The sequence below is a fragment of the Pantherophis guttatus genome, chromosome 2, assembly GCF_059756535.1.
Source record: "Pantherophis guttatus breed Tessera chromosome 2, ASM5975653v1, whole genome shotgun sequence".
Taxonomy (NCBI): domain Eukaryota; kingdom Metazoa; phylum Chordata; class Lepidosauria; order Squamata; family Colubridae; genus Pantherophis; species Pantherophis guttatus.
In genome coordinates, this window is record NC_142064.1 from 222,847,424 (window position 1) to 222,869,389 (window position 21,966).

General features: G+C 41.9%; 3 long non-coding RNA genes across 4 annotated transcripts; 1 reads left to right on the forward strand and 2 right to left on the reverse strand.

The window, feature by feature from the left end:
- Positions 1-1,954: 1,954 nt before the first annotated feature.
- LOC148115532 (uncharacterized) lies at positions 1,955-14,765 on the reverse strand. 2 transcript variants are annotated; one of them, XR_015731668.1, is made up of 4 exons: positions 14,602-14,759; positions 11,912-12,039; positions 11,339-11,430; positions 1,955-2,068 (listed from the first exon to the last, which is right to left on the reverse strand). It is a non-coding gene; the product is annotated as an uncharacterized LOC148115532 (long non-coding RNA). The 2 variants fall into 2 exon arrangements; XR_015731667.1 differs by lacking the exon at positions 1,955-2,068 and having other exon boundaries at positions 8,520-11,430; positions 14,602-14,765.
- A 96-nt stretch (positions 14,766-14,861) lies between these two features.
- LOC117673822 (uncharacterized) lies at positions 14,862-16,017 on the forward strand. The gene is made up of 2 exons (XR_004593580.3): positions 14,862-15,056; positions 15,927-16,017. It is a non-coding gene; the product is annotated as an uncharacterized LOC117673822 (long non-coding RNA).
- A 4,892-nt stretch (positions 16,018-20,909) lies between these two features.
- On the reverse strand, positions 20,910-21,563 carry LOC148115533 (uncharacterized). Its single transcript, XR_015731966.1, has 2 exons — positions 21,514-21,563; positions 20,910-21,224 (listed from the first exon to the last, which is right to left on the reverse strand). It is a non-coding gene; the product is annotated as an uncharacterized LOC148115533 (long non-coding RNA).
- Between the last annotated feature and the right edge of the window lie 403 nt (positions 21,564-21,966).

Genomic DNA, 21,966 nt, shown 5'->3' on the forward strand with positions numbered 1-21,966 from the left:
TACTTACTTGATAATTGCAGACATGATTGTACAAGGTAGGCTGTGGTTGGCCAGAGGGTAGGTGAAAAGGTCCTTAACATGCTTAATTTATCTTTTCAATCAAACTTTAAATGGTTCAAGTTGTTGTATTTGAACAATTTTGTGACTTAAAATAGGCATTCGCAAGGAATAATCATGAGTTTTCCCCCCCTAATAACATGCTATCATTTTTGGGGACCATCTTTTTATTATTATTATTATTATTTTTATTTATTGAATTTGTATACCGCCCTACTCCCGAAGGACTCAGGGCGGTGAACAGCCAAATAAAATACATATAATACAAATGTTAAAAAACCATTAAAATACAATTAAATAATTGGCCCGGAAAACGAAATTTAAAACACCTCAAATTCATAAGACAAATTTAAAATTGAAGAATTTTAAAATTTTTAAAAAAGTTTAAAAGAGAGGTTAGTCCAGGCCGGCCTGCTGGAAAAGAAATGTTTTGATGGCACGGCGGAAAGCGCACAGGTCCGGGATTCTCCGTATCTCCGGGGGGAGCTCATTCCAGATGACGGGTGCCCCCACAGAGAAGGCTCTCCCCCTGGGGGCCACCAGTTGACATTGTTTGGCCGACGGCACCCTGAGGAGCCCCTCTCTATGGGAGCGTACTGGTCGGTGAGAGGCTACTGGTGGCAGAAGGCGGTCTCGTAAATCTAATCTGAATGCAAAGGAACCACTGGTTTAATAAGACATACAATAAATAAGATTACATATTTGTTCTACCCATTTGGCTAAATTGTAGATAGTTTGAAACCTAGACTGCAATGCCAAAAATACTCAGCAGGGAATAATCGTCTTTGACCATTGTGGGTCTAGTAAGTGAACATGTATGGATTTACACTATTCCTAACGATCCCAGTGGCAAGCAGGAACTAAACTCAGATTTTTAAGGCCCCAATTCCCTGCATAACCGCAGGACTATATTCTTCCTCTTCTTCAGTGAAATGCAGATCTAGTTGGTTGGGTAAGAAGTAACCATGTTTGCATAATTGCTCTCCTTTTAATAGCAGGCCGGCCCCTTGGTAGCTAGCTCAGAACTGATCATGGGCCAGCGCCCTGTTCATAGATGGAGGATGCACTTGGGGGAGTTGGTGTAAAGTTCTACCTGAGGACATTATCTTAAGGATGTGGCTGGGGAAAACATAGGTTGCCAAGGCAGCCTTTTGTCCTGGGACACCTTTTACTTGTCTATCATCATTGCAGCTCCTCTTCTTTGAGGTTTGTCTTCATCAGATAAACCTGAACAGGAAACCAAGGGGGTGAGGAGTTACTTAATCCTACCAAATATTCCTCTTTCTAGGATCTGGAAAATTACCATAAAAGGCAGTAGCCAACTAATCCTCAGAGCTTGAGAGGAAAGACCTTTCCTTTGATATCTTCCTGAGCTCATCAGAGCATCTCTGGGGATGAGATGAAAGGCTTTGTCTTCTCCTTGTCATGTTCTCAAGTCTCCTGGGAATCTCTATTTTCACTCTGGAGAATCTACATGGGGGTGAAGGAAAGATGACCAAGGAGCTGTATTTTCAACTGTAACAGGAAAACGAGTCTATATGATTCTAGTGAAGGAATAAGCAAATTTGTGTAATCCAGGTATTTTGGATTATGGATCCCATGAGTCTCTGCCAGCATGATGAGTAGTCAATACAGCCATAGCTCAAACATCTGAAAGGTACCATACTGCCTTTATCTGTTTTAAACTTCCCAGTATTATTTTGAGAGTGAGATGGGCAATGCCTAAATTTGATGAATAAATTAATTAGCTGAACTTATTTGGGTGACCAACTGGAGATAAGTTACTTGGTTAGATTTTAAAAAGCGCACAAAAACAGTCCAACTTTATCAGGATGTTCTCTTCACCCAACTCCTCTTGCAATTCTTACCCTCAGGTTATTTGGTTTACACAGCCTAGTTCCAATTCCAAGTTTATTTCTGGTCTCAGAATCTGGCTGGAGGAAAAGTAAATAAAAGGCTTTGTGGGGAGAACCAGCTAGTGCCCATTTCTGCTCACAAGTGTTCTTTGACTCTGTATTTGTGGAAAAAGAAAATATTTATGGTGTTGAAAACATTAAAACATTATGTTATGCTGAAAATACTAATAATGTTTATTTATTTATTTATTTATTTATTTTTCATATTTGTATACCGCCCTACTCCCGAAGGACTCAGGGCGGTGAACAGCCATAATAAATACAAATACATATAGAAGTTAAAAACTATTAAGAAACAGATTAAGTAATTTAGGCTCAAAGATTAAAAAACATCCAAATTTATCTAAAGAGGTTTAAAACCCAATTTAAAAGACAGTTTAAAAGCCAATTAAAAAGGGAGAGTTAGGCCAGACCAGCTTGTTGGAATAGAAATGTTTTCAGGGCTCGGCGGAAAATGCGTAAGTCTTGGATGTTTCGTAACTCCGGGGGAAGCCCGTTCCAGATGGTAGGTGCCCCCACAGAAAAGGCTCTCCCCCTGGGGGCCGTCAGTCGACATTGTTTGGCCGACGGCACCCTGAGGAGTCCCTCTCTATGGGAGCGAACTGGACGGTGAGAGGCTATTGGTGGCAGGAGGCGGTCTCGTAAGTACCCTGGTCCTGAGCCATGGAGCGCTCTAAAGATAGTAACCAAAACCTTGAAGCGCACCCGGAAGACCACTGGGAGCCAGTGCAGCTTGCGTAGGAGGGGGGTTACATGAGAGCGCCACATTGCTCCCATTACCACCTGCGCGGCCGCATTCTGGACCAGTTGGAGCCTTCGGGTGCTTCTCAAGGGGAGCCCCATGTAGAGAGCATTACAATAATCCAGGCGTGAGATGACAAGGGCGTGAGTGACCGTGCGTAACGAGTCCCGATCCAGAAAGGGATGCAACTGGCGAATCAGGCGAACCTGATAAAAAGTCCTCCTGGCTACGGCCATCATATGCTCTTCAAAAGACAGCCGTGAGTCCAGGAGGATGCCCAAGTTGCGAACCCCATCTGTGGGGGCCAACGACTCGCCCCCAATAGTCAGAGATGGCGCCAACTGACTATATCGGGACGACGGAAACCACAGCCACTCGGTCTTGGATGGGTTGAGTCTGAGTTTGTTCCTCCCCATCCAGATCCGTACAGCCTCCAGGCACCGGGACATCACCTCGAGGGCATCATTGGGGTGGTCTGGGGTGGAGATGTACAGCTGGGTGTCATCAGCGTACTGATGGTACTTCACCCCAAAACCACGGATGATCTCACCCAGCGGCTTCACATAAATGTTGAATAGAAGGGGCGAGAGGACCGATCCTTGTGGCACCCCACATGTAAGGGGCCTCGGGGTCGACCTCTGCCCCCCTGTCAACACAGACTGCGACCGGTCAGAGAGAAAGGAGGAGAACCACTGAAGAACAGTGCCCCCCACCCCCACCCCTTCCAACCGGTGCAGCATGATATCATGATCGATGGTATCAAAAGCCGCTGAGAGGTCTAATAGGACAAGGACTGAGGAGCAACCCCTGTCTCGAGCCCTCCAGAGATCATCAACCAATGCGACCAATGCTGTCTCTGTGCTGTACCCGGGCCTGAATCCCGACTGGAACGGATCTAGATAATTCGATTCATCCAGGTACTGAGGCAGTTGTCGTGCAACCACACTCTCAACAACCTTTGCAACAAAGCGAAGGTTGGAGACAGGACGATAATTTGCTAATACAGCTGGATCCAGGGAGGGCTTCTTGAGGAGGGGCCTCACCACCGCCTCTTTCAAGACGGTGGGAAAGACACCCTCACTCAAAGAAGCATTTATAATCTCCTGGAGCCAGCCTCGTGTCACCTCCCGGGAGGCCAGTACCAACCAGGATGGACACGGGTCCAATAAACATGTGGTCGCATTTAGTCTGTTCAGTATCCTGTCCATGCTTTCGGGAGTCACAGGATCAAACTCTTCCCAAATAATATTCTCAGGACCTGCCCCTGTCATCTCCTCTGGATCAATCCAGTCAGAGTCTAGCTGTTCACGAATCTGAGCAATTTTGTCATACAGATATTGTACAAAATCCTCAGCTCTACCCTCCAAGGGGTCTTCCCGTGTCTCTTGATGGAGCAGAGAGCGGGTCACCCTAAACAGGGCGGCTGGGCGATTATCTGATGACGCAATAAGAGTAGAAAAGTAGTTACTCTTCTCTACTCTTATCGCCACTAGGTAATTCTTAATATGAGATCTTACCAGTGTTCGGTCGGATTCAGAACGACTAGCCCTCCAACTGCTCTCTAGGCGTCTTTTCCGGCGCTTCATCTCCCTCAGCTCCCCAGTATACCAAGGAGCCAGGTGAGACCGGCGCCGGATCAGAGGCCGCAAAGGCACGACTCGGTCTAAAGCATCAGCCGCCGCCCTATCCCAGGTGGCCACTAAGTCCTCAGCCGAGTCGTGTGCTAGAACCTCAGGAAATGGCCCAAGCTCCATCTGGAATCTCTCAGGATCCATCAGGCGCCTGGGGTGGAACCACCTGGTCGGTTCCGCCTCCCTGCGGCGGGGTGTGGCGGTTCGAAGGTCCAGGCGAAGGAGGGAGTGATCTGACCATGACAAGGGTTCAATCACTATATCCCCTATCTCGAGATCACTCAACCACTGTACAGAGACAAAAACAAGGTCCAGTGTGTGTCCCCCCATGTGAGTAGAGCCATAAATTAACTGGGTCAGGTCCATAGCCGTCATGGAAGCCATGAACTCCCGAGCCACCTCAGATGTCTCGCCAACTGATGACAGGTTAAAATCCCCCATGACCATAAGCCTGGGGGTGTCAACAGCCACCGCGGCTATAACATCAAGCAGCTCAGGCAGGGCTGCTGCCACATGGCAGGGAGCCAGATACGTGACTAGCAAGCCCAACTGCACCCTATGACCCCACTTCACAAGAAGGGACTCACATCCAGCTGTCTGAGGAACAGTGGCCTCCCTTGGTCCAAGACCCTCGTTAATAACAACCGCCACCCCTCCGCCCTTGTTCACTGCCAAGGGGAAGCCTCTAAGCCTGCCTAGAACTGGGTGGTTGCATACCGGGAGAGAAGCATAGCCTTCCAACCAAAAGTGGACTTGGGATCAATGTTACATTTGAGTTGTAATGTTTGATCCAGATATTTGGTCCTTTAAGAATGATTCTTCAGAGTCCTGTAAGCTGGATTGTTCCAGATGTTGCCTTTAGTATTCAATGTCAGGGGTATCCTCTTTCAAAAAATAGGTTTTCCTCCCACTGTTGTCTTTCTTTTTTTGATAAGGTCTGGTAAGTAACATGAATCCATGGTGAAGCACAGTCTTGGCACAAAGAAGATCTTGGACTCAGTCCCCACCATCTCAAAGTTGGGCTGGAGAAAACTTCTGTCTAAACTCCTAAAGAGTTCTTGCCAATCAATGACTTGAATGGAATTATGTATGTCCCCAATTTCATATTTTTCCAGATCCCAGAAGACTAGACTCTCTGCCCCAGCACCTGCCCTAATGGATCAGCCTCATTTCTCTTCAACATTTAGATGGACCTGAACTTCCTGACCTTATGCAAGGCTGTTAAAACCTGGCACACCTCCAATCATTAGGGGAGCCCAATACATATGTGTGCCTTATGGAATTAATCTGGGATGCCTCGGTTATTTATTTGTTTTTTCTTTCTGTTAGTTTAGTGGGTTCAGGTTTTTATACCCTGCCCAAAGTTCGGTACTTATTTTATTTATTAATCATTATTAATTATTACTTTATTAATCACATATACATGGTCACTCATCTCACAAGAAGCAAAAGCTTAGTATTTAAGTATTAAGATGATACATAAGATAATTTACATAATACATAAGATGAGTAACTGTATAAATTTTCTAAATATTCTAAATATTCTGTTGATAAAAAAACAAGCCAGAAATATTTGCCATCACCTGCTATTTTAAAGTGCAGTGATGGCAAATCTATCACATGTGTGTCACAGGTGACATACCGTGCCATTTTTGATGACATGCCAGGCCTCTGGATCCTCTGGAAATTGCATACGAAGGCCTTGTTCTCCGCAGTCTCTGAGGTGTCCAAAAATCACTTGAGCATTCTTGTGCAATTTGAGGCTCCAAAGGCCCCACGAGAACAGGGCCCTCTTGCTCGACTTCCAGAGAGCTTGAAGAGGAAGACCCAGAGGAGAAGTGAGTCTGGAGAGGAGGTCTGGAGACGCCACTTTTCTCTGTGGCATGGTGTGTATGGTGTGTGTGTATGAGAGAGGGGGGGGGGAGAGAGGGAGGGAGAGAGAGAAAGAGAGAGAGTGTGTGTGTGTCAAGATAGATATCTTCTCAATTTTTGACATGCCAAGCCCAAATGTTTTGCCATCACAGTTGTAGCATATATAAATTCTGAACTCTATTCATGTAATGCTGCAAGAGGGATTCTTTTTAAGCAATTAGAAGGCAGAATGCAGAGACTCCACTATATTCATCCTAAATAGATAATCTTTCTCTTCCTCTTCATCCTCCTCCCACTCTTTTTTGGAAGAAGTTGATACAGGAAGGAGAGTTTAAAATGAGAGATGATGCTGGGATAACATCCCTTCTTTATTATAAAAGCAGGGTAGCTGCTCTATAAAAGCTTCCTTTGGAAGCATCCTGATTTAGGCAGCTTCCGAGATTCAAGTCAACAGAGTTCAAAGTAATGAAACAGAAATATTGTTTATGTTTGCACTAAGCAATGCATTAGTAAGGGAGAGAATGTCACCACTGCACAATTTTGCTGAACTACCTCCATGTTAATTCCTTAAGGATTGACCTAAGCAAGGTTTCATTGTTACTATTGTCCTTGGAGAAAACAATGAGTTTATTTGGAATGTATTTTGGCAGCGTAGGGCTCTTCTGTACAGGTGCTGCATTTGGGGATGTGGATCCCTGTGACCTGAGAGCCAAGCCAGAGGAAGAAAAGCTGCCCAGCTGGGAAGAGAGATGCAAGTGGATCTTCGTGCTTCTCTTCCAGAAAGAAAGGAAAGTGAAGTGAGAAGTATTCAATTCCCAGCTTGTTCCTTTAACTCTCAAACTGTGGTAGCCTAATATACTGAATCACAAACTGTCCAACCACACTGCAACATAGCAGGTTCAATGCAGCTGGTATAGTTCATTCATTGTTCACTGTGCTTTGGAACCTCAGGAAATCAGATTAATTGACTAAGCTACTATTCGGTTGGCCTGCAGTACATACCTCATGCAACTCAGCTATAGAAGGCAAGTCAATGAAGGAAGGAAGGTCTGCAGGGAATAACAGGAAGGCCCTGAATCCTTAAGGCACTTTAAAAAAAAATTCCTGGTACAATATATTTTTTTCATTTGTAGGTCTGGGTTCAGAGATCGGTTTCAGCAGGTTCTGACCAGTTCTGGAGAACCGGTAGCGGAAATTTTGAGTAGTTTGGAAAACTGGTAAATACCACCTCTGACTGGCCCCACCCCTATCTACTCTCTACCTCCTGAGTCCCAGCTGATCGGGAAATGGGGATTTTACAGTATCCTTCCCCTGCGTCACCCACCAGGCTTTGCCACACCCACCAAGCCATGCCACGCCCACCAAGCCACACCCACAGAACCGGTAGTAAAAAATTTTGAAACCTGGGTTCCTTCTCCAAACTGTGCTAAAGAAAATGTCCAAGTAGGCAGGAAAAACAGCAAACCCAGATTTAGTTATTTTTATTTGTTATGCACTTTTAACTATGCATAACATGTACTTTAATTAGTATGACACTTGTGAGGTAGGTTGGGTTAATAATTAACTATAATTTCAACTATCTAAATGCCTATGAAAATAGATATCTTCTGGAGTGGAGAACTGGAGCAAATTACTATTATTACTCCTAGTACTAGCACCACTGAGATGGAAGAGATAACCTGCTACGTTAAAAAAAAAAAAACCTAAACCACTCGTGTCAGGTTACTTGAAAGTTTAATAGGTCCTGGAAGCTATTTTTTTTTACACATAGCTTTGATTATAGGAGCATGTAGATATTGGTGGTTAGCGTGAATATTTTTACACTGCAGGGGAAAACCCTGCCCTCCTTAAGCGCCTACGGTCTGACCCAGCGTAGACTCCTTTTCATAAGCAGCAAGGTAAAGATCTGCTGTAAAAGTGAATGAAAGCAATAGCCTTCATACTTTTGTATATTTTATACAAAGTCAGCTTATTGTTCCCAATAAGCTGGGGGCATTTTACTTTAGAAAGGATGGAAGGCTGAGTCAACCTTGAGCCTGGTGAGAATTGAACTCACAGTAATTGCAGGCAGCTGGAAGCTAAATACTACCTTTTAATAGTAGCATTAGTCTGCTGTGCCACTCAGGCTCTTAAAATAATTGTTCTAGACTGGAGGATTTATTTGTTACACTTTTAATTCATTTTTTTGGTTGCAGTTGAGGTGGGAATGTTTCCGAAAAAGCTAGGAAGAGCTTGTCAGTATCTTAATAAGCAGGTCCACCGCTTCAGTGGGGGAAAAGGAACACATCAGTGACAAGAAAGAAAACAAATGGGTGTTTATATAAAAAAAATGAACTGAGAAACATCTACCAAGTAGAATTAGAAATACAGTGCTGTTGCTAAAATGGATGCTTTCAGAATGTCCTTTGCAGAATTTACTTCATATAGAGCCTCTTATGTACCACTTGAGGGCGCACGTGACTAAATTATCTTGATTTTTCTCAGGTCGAAAACTTAGTGAGAAGTAAGCCTTGCCTGGTTGAGTCTTTTGTCACTTCGGAGTTCAAATACTAATTTCCCATCCTTTTGCTAGGAGGAAACTATATTGGAATGAAATTTGCTATCACCAATAGTGATCACTATCCTACCTGTATTGCCTCTTTTCCCAGTCATTGCTGGTCAGCTGGCTTCTCTCCAAGTTGATTAGATAATAAAGCCTAATAGATTTTATACATTTTGAAGCTGCTCTAAGATAGGGCCACCACATCAGGGCTGAAAAGAATCAGATATCCATTCCAGAGCAACAGTGGGTTTTCTCCTTGTAGTCATCTAGTGATCATCATAGTTTTTGCTATCCAGATCTAGGGGCTACACCATTGAGTAGGGTCAGAAAAAGGTGGAAATGAAGACATGGATATATTAAAGAAAAAAAAAAGAAAAGATATGTGATCAGCCTATTTTTGAGCCAGGCAAAATGCAAGAAGGGTACCCTTGGTTTTGAAGTAGAGAAAATGATGTTGCAAGTAGCATCCCTCTACCAAAGAATATCTGTGTTATATGATCCTCATACTTTGTTTGGGCTATCATTAATCTTTCTGAAGGAAAACTAGTTTTTGGTTTTTTTTTTTTACTCTGATCCCTAACCTTTCTATTCAGTGCTCAGTGTTCCCCTGAGCATCAACAAAAATATCAAAGGATGGTACAAAGTTTCCTAGAGAAGTGCTAAGATCCTTTGTAAATCTGGAGAATGGCAGGGTGGCTGATACATATGGTTGTATTTTTCCACCAAGTAAAATCCAGGCTACTCCAGTGATGTTTCTCATCCCTTGGAATAATGATTTCTTCTGATAAATAAAGCAACTTCTTGAGACTCATCTCTGGAGGATGAAGAAGAGATACTAAATCTTCAGGATTGGCTTATTTTTCTATCTATCTATCTGTCTGTCTGTCTGTCTGTCTGTATCTATCTATCTATCTATCTATCTATCTATCTATCTATCTATCTATCTATCTATGTTAAGGATACAAGTGAAGGTTGGTGTGACCAGAGCTGGTTTAAATGGAGGCCTAGTCTAAACCTTACTATCCGTATCTTTTCATGTACTGATTTTAATTAGCTGATTAATTACTGTGACATTCCTTGTCCAATCTGAGGCATGATGTATTGACAGGTAAAGAGGCTTAGAAAGAACATTTCTTGAATGAGGTGGAGCAGGAGAATAGTCTTGAGCTCCAACAACACTTTCATTTTACTTTAAAATATTCTCAGTATGTGTTGCTTTGCATTATTGTTGTTATTGTTTTTATTTGTAATATGCTAAGTAAGGCCTCAAGATTTGTAGAGAGAATCTTCACAAGAGGCCATCCAGCCAATGCTAGACAAACATTATGTGGCTTCGGTGAAGTGGATACTGCAGTTGTTAAGTGAATCATTGTGGTTATTAAGTGAATCCATCTTCCCTCATTGACCTTACTTGTTGGAAGATGGCTGGGATGATCACAAATAGCAGTCACACGACCCTGCGGCATTGCAGCCATTGTAAAATATATGTGCCCAAATTTTGATCACATGACCATGGGGATGATGCGATGGTTGTAAATGTGAGGACCAGATGTAAGTCACTTTTTTCAATACTGTTGTAGCTTTGCATGCTTGCTAAACAAATCATTTTAAGTTGAGGACTACTGTATTTTACAGTGGTATGTAGGCACATTTCATAACCTGGACAATCATTGGAAATTGTGTTGGAATCTGGCACTGAGTTGCCGGCAGGAGGAGTAAAGAGGCAAATCAGTCTTGAGTCATTAGGATGCAGAAAGAGGCCTAGAAGGAATAACCCTCCCTAAATCATTACAGTGTTTATCTGATAGTTATGCAGAGTGTACTTTAGTCCGGCAAGATTTCTGTCTATAGGTAAATAGCAATAAAGTAACTTCTTTGAACAGTTCATCATATCTTGGCTCCTTGTACCTGACAGAAATGTATCCAGGGGAATTTAGAATAAAATTGGAGGAAAGTGGTCTGATGACTGGAGGAAGAACAAAAAATCTTTTTCAGACAGGCAACTGTAGTATTAATGAGGCTCAATATAACAATCCTCCTTGACCATAAAGCTTCTCTTGCAGAAACAGCTAACTCAGAGGCATTGAGAAGGCTAGAATTGCCTCTGATACAGATTGTTGTTAGAGGTCAGGGACAGAACACATCTGGGGTAATGTTTATCTTGCCATTGATGAAATTAATGCTGGTCTTCAACTTCCTTCTTTGGTGGACCAGGATGCAATTTCTTTGGGCTCACTGTGGGATAAGTTTTCCAACTTGGAGTTCTCTAGAATTGTTAGGATTACAAAGTCCAAAATTTGCAGCCTCATCAACAGCTGTGCTATCTGAGAATTCAGGAAACGAACAAACAAATCCAGAGAACAACAGAAAGCCGCCCCTAACTCAATAGGATTTGCACCTAGTCCAGGTTTTCTGCCGGAGAAACAATGCTAGGGAAGAGTTCTTCTTTCTTGGATCTCTGCATGAGGCTCAGATTCTGGCTTGGGTTTGGCAGCGTTCCATGCAGGGTCTGGCTCACATCTGCTGAAGTTCTGGTCCCCTAATGAAAAGATAAATGGCAGGCTCCCAAAGTACTTACAACAGCCCAGTGCTGGAAAGGAGCAAGTCAAGTGGCTGCACAATCAAAGAACAAAGGCTCCTCTTCTGTGCTGGCTTTCAGGTTGGCGATCACTGCAAAGAGCTTTGTGTCAGTGGTGGTTGCCTTTGATGCGACTCAAATAGCCTTTTCTCTCCCTCTCCCCTTCTAATGTTTCTGGCACTCCCAGCCCTGCAGCACATTTGAGGCAAAGAATGTACCCTGTCACCACGGCTGCTTCCCTTTATTTGAAGTGTCTCACAGAGCTATCTCCCAAATGACATGCTTCTTTCAGTGAGAATTATTTTCCCCTTGCTTCTATCTGTCAGTGTCCCCCCCCCCGCCATACGACTTTCGGCCTCCATGCTCCCTGTATGTCCAAGCAGGTGTGAAGACAGGCTGGCCCTTTGTGCAGCAGCCTTTTCCTCTCCCTCCTTCCCCTGGCCCGCGTCCAAGGCTGTCACTTTTCTTTCTCCTCTGCCTTGTTTTTCAGCAGAGCACCAGGCTCACTGCTCCTGTCACCTGGGCTGAGGCTGCCTGACCAGTCAGCCGGCCATGGGCTTGTTCTAATCTTACCTTTCACAAAGGCAGGCCTGTCACTCCAGAGGATGAGGGATCTAAAAGTCCAAGCAAGCAGTGTAACATCCTTAAACTCCAGGTAGGGTTCGATTCTGACCCTTGTTGGAGAAGAGGCTTGGAGAGGCCTGGGGTGGCAAAAAGGAAAAGGGGCTCAAGGGTGCTGCTACTCCATATTTGCACCCAATCCAGCCAGAAAAATGTCTCCAATGTTTAATGAACAGAGATAGTTCTGGCTCAGGAAGAAAAGAGGTCTCCCCCAACGGTACTATTGACTTCATCATCAAGAAACCCTTGATGATGCTTACTCTTCATCAAAGTACATGGAGCATCTTTCAGAAATTTAATCCAAATCATCATTGGTCGCCACGATGTAAAAGAGACTCTAGAAAGAGTGCAGAGAAAAGCAACAAAGATTATTAGGGGACTGGAGCTTGTTGGAAATATACAAAAAAAGGTTGCTGGAATTGGGTATGTCTAGTTTAATGAAAAGAAGGACTAGGGTTGACATGATAGCAGTGTTCCGATATCTCAGGGGGTGTGACAAAGAAGAGGGAGTCAAGCTATTCTCTAAAGCAGCTGAGGGCAGGACAAGAAGCAATGGATGGAAACTAATCAAGGAGAGAAGCAACCTAGAACTAAGGAGAAATTTCCTGACAGTTAGAACAATTAATCAATGGAACAACTTGCCTCCAGAAGTTGTGAACGCTTCAACACTGGAGGTTTTTAAGAAGAGATTAGACAACCATTTGTCTGAAATGGTATAGGGTTTCCTGCCTGAGCAGGGGGTTGGACTAGAAGACCTCCAAGGTCCCTTCCAACTCTGTTATTCTATTTCCATTTTGTGCTTCTTTGCAGATCTCCAGTCAACACTGATGAGAGGAGAGGCAGTAGTGTCTGATCCGTCCCAACACAAAACGCCCAGGGTCGGAATCAGATTTTTAAAACTATTTCTCTTTTCTAGTTAGCAAAGACAAGCCATAGATTAAATATAATGACCTCCAAGATAATCGTTCTTATGTCCTGAAACAACAAGTAATCACATACTTGAAACGTGAATAATTTCATCCAGAAAATTCGTAAATATCTGAATTGCACAGAGTTTTTTTTATTAATGATGCAAAACTTTTTTATGTCATTGATCCTTTATAAGATATTATGTTACACCTGTGCTGTTTTTGTGAATATATTATACACTTTCTTTCAGAAAGCATCTCCTATTTTGTTCTTAACTGTCTGGGAACTGTTCAGCATCCAATGATCCTCCTTGCCCACTTACAAAAAAAACTTCAAAAGCGTGAGCTTACATGTACTGTCTCCATTGAGAACAGGGAAATGCTTGCCCAGTGGAGAACTGGCATCAGAGAAAATGGCCCAGTCACACAGCCCCTGCAGCTGAGGAGGAGCTCCAGAAAGAGATTCTCTCAGTTCAAAGGCTGGGACGTTGTCAATGGAGCTTCTCATTACTTCCAAGGCAGCTCCTACCACATCCCCACTAGCAATCGGCTTTTAACAGCCTGCATACCTGGCACAGAAAGAACAAAAGGTCCAGAGATGCTAACGGGAGTGCATGTGGCATTTGGAGAATAGTTCCTTTATCGGCATTCCTTTTTGTGGCCTGTCTTTATGTCTGCCCAGGATGGGACTATTTGAAGGTGTTGATCTTGCTGAATAGCTTCCTCTGATGTCTTTCCCACTGCTGCTGGTTCATTCCTCTAACATTTGGGCTTCCCTACCCACCACCTTGGCAGAATCAAAGGTTTTAAATCTGGCAACCTTGTTTGCTGGGGCTCAGGCACTTTGATCCTGAAAGGTTAAGTGCCTTAAACTGCCTCAGATATAACATATAAACATGACTGGCCGCTTTGCCTGCTAAAGACTAAGCAAGTAAGATCTCATCAAGCTACACAGTTTGATAAATCTCTATTTATTTGAAAGATGTTTGCCCTACTCTTCAGCCAAGAACTATTTCCACAGCAGTTCACAAAGATGGATAACGATTGTAATAAGTCAGTTCCTTCCCTCAGGAAAAGAAGCGGGTGTACTTTGTTACAGAGTTTTTATAACAGCAACTTGTGAATCTCTTTAGAGAAGGTGCAGTCCGAATTCTGAAGGAACATATTTCAAGTCCCACAACATATTTCTAACATGGTTTTTAACTCCATGAGGCTGATGTGTTCAAAACTGAAACACACATTTAGACGTGCATCTTCTCTTATTTTGTACATTTTGTACAAATAATGGTTCCCAAGTTCAGAAAATTTAATTCCCCCCCCAAGAGCTGTTCTTGAGGAAATTTCAAGGTATCCCACTTGAACAAAGGTTTTGTCCTTATGGGTAGCAGCTTAGAAACCTGGAGCTTTTGTGTGGAGGTTTTGACTGTGCTAAAATTTAAAAGAGACATGCACAGCATATGAAAGAAGAGTAGGCACTCAACATACTGGCAGGTAGGTAATATTTTCTGGAAGAAAGTCAGAAAGACTAAAGCACTAAAAGAACCAAGAGAGGTAAATGCAACAAAAAGAGCATGTCATTGCTTAATGATGGTAATTGGGACTGGAATTTGTATCACTAAACAATGTAGTCATAAAGCAAAACAATTCTGTCACTTCCCGGTTGCAATCATTAAGTGAATCGCAGGAGGTTATTAAGTGAGGACATCATGTGATAGCAGGGGTGGTTCTACTTACCTTTACTACCGGTGCACAACGGGATCGGGCAGATCGCACATGATGACATCAGGGGTGGTGGGCGGGTCCTCCCGCTGGTTTTACTATCGGTTCTTGCGAACCGGTCTAAACTAGGGGCAACCCACTACTGCATGATAGTAATTTTTCTTTACATTTTGGAGACTGGCAGTGAAGGTTGAAATGGTGATCACATGACTGTGGGATGCTGTCACAATGCAATTATAACCCTGTCACTGATGCCCAGATTGCGAACAAGTAACGTTGGGGATGCTGCAACCACCAGAATTTTGAGGCCTGACTGTAAATATTTATTTAGTGCCATTGCAACTTTGAATGGTTGCTGAATGAGTGGTTATTAAATGAGAACCACCTGGTCTATCTCAGTAGGAAGAGGAAAAGAAGGGGCGGGGGAAAGTAAAAAGGGACATTTGAGAAAGATGGTTGGATAATAACAGGTAACAGACCTATTTGTTTTCTATTTTGTTCCAGTCTTTGTCCTAAAAGAGAACTAAAATAACAATTGACACAAGTAGGAGGAACAGCCCAAAAGTGATAATTGAGGAACAACTGGTGACCCATGAACAAGTTTAAGTCTCCAGATCAGATTAAATATATCCAGAAAATTTTGAAACAGATGTAATCTCAAAACAGTGATCTTTGAGAAATCATTTTAAAAATACATTTTTGTTGAACTTTGTAAAGAATATAAATAACAACTGAAAAATTTAGAGTTTAAAATTAAAGTTTAGTTCCAAACTGTTTAAATTATATGCTGAAAAGTACATTAACAATGCAATGTAAAAATGAAGACAGAATAAAGAAAAAAAGGAACAAAATGAATGCAGTGCCAGAGGATTAGAGAAGGGCAAATATTGAAAAAGAACCAAAGAGGATCAGGGTAAGGAAAATCTGATCAGCTTGATACCAATTAGTAGGCCAAACACTATATTAAGCTATTTGTGAAGGTTTAGGAAAGAAGGTATTGCTTGGCTAGAACCAGTAAGATTTTATGAAAAAGTCATGCCAAATCAACTTGATAGTACAGTGGTTTAATGCACCCTGTTATTAACACAGCTGCCTGCAATTTCTGCTGGTTCGAATCTCTCCAAGGCTCAAGGTTGACTCAGCCTTCCATCCTTTCTAAGGTAGGTGAAATGAGGACCCAGTTTGTGGGGGCAATAAGCTGACTTTGTATAAAATATACAAAAGAATGAAGGCTATTGCTTAACGCATTGTAAGCCGCCCTGAGTCTCCGGAGAAGGGCGGCATATAAATCAAATTTAAAAAAATAAAATAAAAATCAACTTTTTCTCCTTTTTCCCTAGAGTGGCCAGTTTAACGGTGTGGACATAGTACCACTACATTACAACAAAACAGTCTAATGAAATTCTAATAAAGGAAGTACCAAAATGTAAATTAGCTTGTGGTAATATTGGATGGATGCAGAGTTGATTAACCAAGCTGATGAACAATTGTAACCCATGACTAAACTTCAAGGACTCCATCTCAAGCTGAATTGAGCAATGAATCCTAGGGGTCCTTGAGCACTTCAGCATATTTATAAATAACTTAGATAAGATACTAGAAAATAAGGGATTTGAAAAGATTGCCATTGAATTTACATACAATACAAAAGTAGTAGGGGTAGCAAATGCTTTAGGGGAGAGCATCAAGTTTCAGGATGATCTTCACAAGCTGGAAAAATGGATTCGAAACCAGCAAGATGAATTTCGACAAGGACAACTGCAAAGTCCTGTATTATGGTAGGAGAAATCAAAGGCATGAATATAGGATTGGGAGGATAATATTTTGTGCAGAAGTACATGAAGAAAATTCTAGGTATCTTGGTAGATCACAGGCTAAACGTGAGACAAGAGTTTGATGCAGCTGCATACAAGAAAGAAAAAAAGAGCAAACCTACATGTGTTTCAACAGAAGTTCAAGCGTGTCAAGATCAAGAGAATTCATTGTTTCTTTCTATTCCGCCTTGCTCAGATTTCATCTAGAATATTGTGACTAATTCTAGACACTGCATTTTTAAAAGGTTCTTGACAAACTGGAACATGTTTAGAGGAGAGAACCTAAGATGATAAAGTGCCTGGAAGAACAAACCTACAAGGAACAGCTGAATGCATTTCATGTTTAGCCTGGAGAAAAGAAGATTAGAGAGAGGATAGATGTCTTCAAGTATCTGAAGGACCATCATGTAGAAAGAAGGTGGGGCAGAATTGGTCAGAGTTTCTCCAAATCCATAAGGACAAGAAATGTGTATGGGCTTTAGAGATCATCTAGTCCATATATTATTTGTGTCTGTTTTGTTTTTTCTTTTTGTGCACTTTTTTCTTTGGATGAGATTATCTCTAAAGTCCTTCCAACTCCTATGGGTGCTACGATTTTACAAATACTTCCTTTAATTCCTACTTTCTTGTCTATAATGCTTTGATACAAAAGTTATTGTTGAGACTAAGAGACTGAAATTTTCCTCACACTCTTTTACACAAATACAGAGTTACACAGGGATTCTAAAACAAAACAAATATCCAATAAGGCACAAATACATTTGATTGGAATTGAACATGGTATTTTTTTTTATCCACTCGGGGGTGCCAGTACCTAATGTGAGACTCAGAAAGAAGGCGAGGAGAAGGAGTTTGCATGCATGAGGAGAGAGGAAAAAGATGATGTGCAATAAATTCACAGGGAGATTTCCTGCATTTTTCATACCCCCAGACAAAAAGATTCCTCAGGCCATATCTTGGCAATAGGACAACTGGAGGATTTCTGCATCAGCCTTGGGAAATTTTAGCTGGTGCATGAGGCAGGAAAGGTTAAAGATTGATTGATTATGTGCCACAAAATCAATTTTGACTCTTAGTGACCACATAGATTAATTTTCTACATAACAATCTATCCCTAATATCTTTTTTCATGTTTCCCAATGGTGCACTCATTGCCTCTGTAATGGAGTCCTTTCACCTTGCTACTGGTTGTCCTCTTCTTGTTCCTTCCACCTTTTCCAGGATTTGAGGCTTTTCCAGAAAGCTGGGCCTTTGGATAATGTATCCGAAATAGGATAATTTGAGCCTCGTCATTTGTGCCTTGAGTGGGAACTCTGGGTTGATTTGTTCAATGATCCATTAATTTGTTTTCTTGGCTGTCCACCATATTCTCACGAATCTTCCCCAACATCAAAGTATAAAAGCATCAATACGCTTTCTATTCGGCTTCTTTAAAGTCCAGCTTTCACTTCCATAAACTGTCACAGGGTATATAATGTCTTTATTGGTATGGACACATTACAGCATTTGAATATCTTTTCCAAAGCTTTCATGGCTGCACTACCAAGTGGTATTCTGCACCGTATTTCTACTTTTATTACAGATGTTTATCCTAAAAGGCAGAAGCTATTCACCACTGCAATATCTTTATTGCAAATTCAATTAGAATTTGCTCTTCATTAATTAATTCATCGAGGCTAAAGAGGCAGCTAATCATATGGGGAAAGTATTCCAGTCTCGTGGTGAATGTCCCACCAAGTGATTTCAAAAAGCTAAGTGACTCCATCCCATTCTGAGGAGAGATAGCAATAGTAATAGCACTTAGACTTATATTCCGCTTCACAGTGCTTTACAGCCCTCTCTAAGTGGTTTACAGAGTCAGCATATGGCCCCCAACAATCTGGGTCCTCATTTTACCCACCTCAGAAGGATGGAAGGCTGAGTCAACCTTGAGCCTGGTGAGATTTGATCTGCCAAATTGCAGGCAACCAACAGTCAGCAGAAGTAGCCTGCAGTACTTCATTCTAACCACTGCACCACCACGGCTCATCAGATGCAGCTTATGAAGAGATGCAGGGCTTTCTTTTACCAATTCAGGGCCCTTAAGTGCAATTGCCTAACAACTAGTGAACTGTTATGGCATTTCCTGCACTGGGTCAGGTTAATGGTCTATGGTCCATGGAATCAAAATTCTTTGCCTGCCTAACCTTGAATTCCTTTCATCAAGAGTCTGCTGCTTTGAAGAGGAACATCCATTTATCCATTTATGGTTCTGAGGAAGGATTGCTAAGCAGCATCATGATACAAGCCCTTTAAAAAAACTTCATACCTTATCGTGACATATATGCCAACAGGTATGAAATTGTAGATTATCCTTATCATTTTGGGGGGAAGGAGTGGGCTTCCTAGTAGAAAAAAAGCATTAAACAATTGTGCTTATGATTTTCTTAATGAGTACAATTATCTTATTTAAAACATTATAACCGTGGGATCATTTCAAGAATAATCTGTGTTCTACAGACATTCATAATCTCTGCAAAATTGGAATCTTTTACTTCTCCAAGTTATCTTTGTTGCCAGTAGAAGATTTCTGTGCACATCAGAAAGGACCACGGGGATGTGATGGTCTGCTCGTATGTTAGACTCATGAGCTGTGTTTACATTGGGATGCTTAGCGGTTCCATTAAAGACTTAGCAACAGCCTTTACACAATCTGCCTGGTTTGATTTGGGTTAGTACTTTTGTGTTGAGCATATTATGCAATCCCAGGCCATGTGGTTTGTCATGCCAGAGCATGCCCAAAGCACTTCTTTCCAATGTTTAAAGCAATTGGGTATGTCTAGTTTAATGAAAAGAAGGCTAGGGGAGAAATGATAGCAGTGTTCCAATATCTCAGGGGTTGCCACAAACAAGAGGGAGTCAACTATTCTCCAAAGCATCTGAGGGCAGGACAAGAAGCAATGGGTGGAAGCTAATCAACGAGAGAAGCAACTTAGAACTAAGGAGAAATTTCCTGACAGTTAGAACAATTAATCAGTGGAACAACTTGCCTCCAGAAGTTGTGAATGCTCCAACACTGGAAATTTTTAAGAAGATGTTGGATAACCATTTGTCTGAGGTGGTGTAGGGTTTCCTGCCTAAGCAGGGGGTTGGACTAGAAGACCTCCAAGGTCCCTTACAATTCTGTTATTCTATTCAATTGCATCTTTTCTTCAGGCTTATATGGCTATTTTGGAAACTGTCACAACTCTGTAAGTATGTTTGGTAATGACCACTTCAGTCCACTGGGGAAAAAATGAAATAAAGTGGCAGCCTACAGACACAAATACAAAAGTAGAGGCAATAGTAGGAGCAGCTCCCAAAGCAGGTGAGCCGGGAAATAAAATGTGGCTGCTCTAATAATTTTAACTTCCTCATTCCAAAGTGCCTCCTTTGAAAGATTTGCACAGGGTTATGGAAAAGATAGCGATTACTATAATATAAACCAAAAGAATGGAGCTCTGAAACACAGTTTCTCTATCAAAATACCCTATAACAGTGACCAATAGGCTTCGAGACAAGCTCATCCAGAGAGATCCCACAAGAGATTGATGAAGGATTATGTAGGAGATCAAAACGTTTGGCCAATAGTTATAAATAATTCATTACAGGTAGTCCTCGTGTATCAACCACAATTGGAACTGGCAACTTAGTGGCTAAGTGAAGCAGGCGCTAAGTGAAATTGTAAATTGTGCTTGTGGTCTTATTTCTGCGTTCCTTTGCTGTATAGACCTGCAAAAAGTTGTAAATGTGAGCAGCGGTGGGTTTCATATTTTGTTACCATCGGTTTGCCATGTGTGCGCCTTCCGTGCATGCCCCCAGCATGCACATGTGCTTTGCTCATGCACGCATCTTCCGCGCATGCGCCTGACCTCAAAGATGTGCCTAAATAGAACAACATAGAGCAAGGGTGGGTGGCCAGGTGGTTGGGACCCACCCGCAATTTCCACTTCTGGTTCGCCCGAATCAGTCCGAACCGGCTGAATACCATCTCTAAATGTAAGGCTTGGACACAAAGTTACTTTTCTATCACTGTCATAACTATGAATGGTTGCTAAATGAGGCAATCACTAAATGAAGGTTACCTGTATATTACATAGACAGGAAAACTCTATTGTGACCATAAGGTAGTCAGCCAGATCTAATTGTGAAGCTGGCACCCTAGTCTGGTGATCAACCCTGATGTATACTTCTATTTATTTTATGATACATTCCTTTTGTATACTTCTCCCTAAACTATAAGTCCATACCTTAATGCCTTGTTGCTCAGGGGCATTTTACTCTGAATTATAGTATTAAAGGGCATCGGGGACTCTACTCTACAATCCTTGGTTGAGAGACATGCAATGGACCTTTTGGGGGCAGCCATCTGTAGGAGGAAGCATGGAATGATCTGAGTAGTGCCTCCTTGCATGATTAATATCAGATCCTCAGCAATGAGTGAGGTAAGTGGTCTTCTCCGTAAGATTCTGTAGAAGAGGATGTCATTGGTTTTTTTTTTGAAAAAAGTTTTTTATTTTTATTTTTCATCAACATGTTTAAATGTACAGTCTTTTATCCATCCTTATACATTGTTCGTATATCTTCTTCTTTAACTTCCATTAGATAATTAATTAATTATTTGTTCGGGTCTGCTCTTTTACCATTTCCTTCTTTTGTTTTACTACAACCTTTCCTTTTTCCCTTCCCTTCTTTCTCCTCCTTTCTTTCTTCTTTCTTCTTTCCTCATTCCTCTTCTCCTTTCAGTCTTTCAATATTTGGGGAGCTGTCACAAAGAAGAGGGGGTCAACCTATTCTCCAAAGCACCTGAGAGCAGGACAAGAAGTAACAGATGGAAAGTTATCAAAAAGAAATCCAACCTAGAATTAAGGAAAAATTTCCTGAAAGTGAGAACAATTAATCAGTGAAATGGCTTCCCTCCAGAAGTTGTGGGTGCTTTAATACTGGTCATTTTAAAGGATAAATTGGACAGCCTTTTAGCAATAGCAGTAGTATTTAGACTTATATACCGCTTCGTGGTGCTTTACAGCCCTCTCTAAGTGGTTTACAAAGTCAGCATATTGCCCCCAACAATCTGGGTCTTCATTTTACTGACCTCGGAAGGATGGAAGGCTGAGTCAACCTTGAGCTGGTCATAACTGAACTGCTAGCAGTCAGCAGAATTATCTTGCAATACTGCATTCTAATCATTGTGTCACCATGGCTCATTTGTCCAGAACAGTATAAGGTCTCCTGCTCAAGCAGGGAGTTGGACTAGAAGACCTCCATGGTCCCTTCCAACTCTGTTATTTTGAAATACTGCATATCTAGAAACAAATAAAAACCTAGGGCTAGCAGATCTGAGCTACAAAAATTCCAGATGATCATCAAAAAGAAGCACAGATTTTGGAGTTTCTGCTATTATTTAGCACTCACCTGGACTTTTGCAGCATGAATAGGGTAGCTCTAGGGATACCAAAGTTGTTCTAAAACTATCATAATGTGATCTGGCTAACCAATTCCAGTTGGCTGAAGTTGTGACTGCTGCAACTACAAGAACCAGTTATAA